This window comes from Sinocyclocheilus anshuiensis, unplaced genomic scaffold (assembly GCF_001515605.1).
Source record: "Sinocyclocheilus anshuiensis isolate Anshui unplaced genomic scaffold, SAMN03320099.WGS_v1.1 scaffold1392, whole genome shotgun sequence".
NCBI classification, from domain to species: domain Eukaryota; kingdom Metazoa; phylum Chordata; class Actinopteri; order Cypriniformes; family Cyprinidae; genus Sinocyclocheilus; species Sinocyclocheilus anshuiensis.
This window is the reverse complement of record NW_015542476.1, coordinates 157,421-159,597: the sequence shown is the minus strand read 5'-3', so window position 1 is coordinate 159,597 and position 2,177 is coordinate 157,421.

Below are 2,177 nucleotides of genomic sequence, written 5' to 3'. Positions count from 1 at the left end.
CTACACTGCTCAAAACTCGCGTTTGAATCGTCAGTGGCAAATTCTTTAAATATAAAAAACTTACTTACAGTCTTGTGAGTCAGAACAGCTGGCACTGTAGTCTATTCTCCCAGGATCAGGAAACAGTCCTCCATAATAGGCCGGAGGCCTAGAGTGAGCCGCGGCCTAGAGTGAGCGGAGGCCGGCTTGAGTGAGCAGAGGCGGGCGGGCTTGAGAACGGAGCGGCCGGCGGATTCGACGAAGGAGCGGCCGGTGGGCTTGCGGCAACCACATGTGACGACCCCAGGCTGGACTCCGCTTCGTCCACGGTGAAAGCCGATCCGGCGATCCACAGCGCGAAGTTGATGTATTTCCTCAGCGACCAGCACGGATCAGCTCTAGGCATGACGAAGCGGATATCGTCCTCTTTTGGAAGACCAAACAAAGTAGTTTCGCTTTCACAACGAAACACAGCGCCTTCACGACATGGCGGTGGCAGCAACAACAATACTACAGCGAGAATAAAACTTACGCCTTCTTTCTTTGCGTGAACATTTGGGCGGCGTTATGCAAATCTTCCCACATCGTGACGTAGACATGTGGGGGCGTGTTAGAACGAACCGCTTTAGGTAGGCGTGGTTGCCTCTTAACTTTTATAAAGAATATCTCTTTGGATTTGAGACTTTAGTCTTTGCAACTTTACAGATCTTCTTTATGCACCAAGAGCTTGTAACACTCCGAAGAGTAAGGAAAAATTTAAATCGCATCATATGACCTTTAAATTTTATCTACCTCCTGTAACAAAAAGGCAACTAAAACTTTGAATGTATGCTCACTTTTTTGGTGTTTTTGTATCATTTTTATGATAATTATTTTGTGTTTTGAGGGAAGAGTATGTTTTTTGTTGTGTGATCTGTTTATTTATTTTATTTATCTTATTTTTCCTCATTTACTTGTTTAATTTATTTATTTTTCTACTCTTTCTCTTTTGATTTATAATTGCTGTATATTGTTTGGTCATCTTTGAACCCCTTGCTCTTTTCCTTGGCATATGTTCTGTCACACTTGTATTTCTGAACGAATGTTTAATTAATAATAAAAAAAAGAGATTAGTTTGGAGCCAGAGTTTGCGCAGTAGTGTTGTGAGGTGGAGCCGCAGTATCAAACTCCCGCCCAAACTCCCGCAGACCCAATCAACCATAAAGACACGCGACACTTTTATAGCATCACATTACTAGCTAAAATTAAACTTATCACAAAAACGCATAATTTTACATATATCACTGTGATAACAACTACCTTTAATGACCAAAACCATCTTTCGGAAAATTGTATTGGAAGCGTAATAAATTTTTTTATTTTGACTCAAGTCCCATTCGTTTACATGGAGGGGGCGGGGTTTATGACCTGTACTGCAGCCAGCCACCAGGGGGCGATCAAAGAGCCCGCAGCTTCACTTTTCAGGACGTGTGAGGCACACCCGGTAGCAACACTATCAATGCCAAAGCGTTCTCGCACATAGATATGTATAGATTCCCCATTCGACGGCTCCAGGCACGAAGATGCTGCCGCCATCTTGGAGCGGTCAACTTGACGTCATTCACCATACTGTAGGTTCTCACCTATGATTCTCACAGAGCCGTTGAGCCGTTCTGTGCAGGATGGACACTTTTCACAAGACTGTGATGACGCGTTTAACGGTCATCAGCATCGTAAATCCTCAAAAGTTTTTCATATTTGTATTTTTTTTGAATGTATGTACATATCACCTTTGCATCAAATTACAAAAAAACAGTTAATGCTAATGCAAGGGTGTTTCTAATGCAGCGTCTATGGGAGGGACGGTAAATTTGACATCGTTCTCTCTTCTGGCAGCCGTTATCAGTCTCTCTCAATAATCTTTCGAATATTCAGTGATTACTATGGTGAATGACGTCAAGTTGACCGTTACAATATGGCGGACGGCTTACGTATAGCGGCCCATAGAAACAGTCGCTAATGAGGTATCTATGTATATATATCTATGTTCTCGCACTGTACAGTTTGGACCACGTGACCGATGTACCACCTGACCGCCGCAAAATTATTATTATTATTTTCTGTTTTTTTTTTTTTCTCAAAAGAGCCACAGTAATATACATACATACATACATATATATATATATATATATATACAGGTGCATCTCAATAAATTAGAA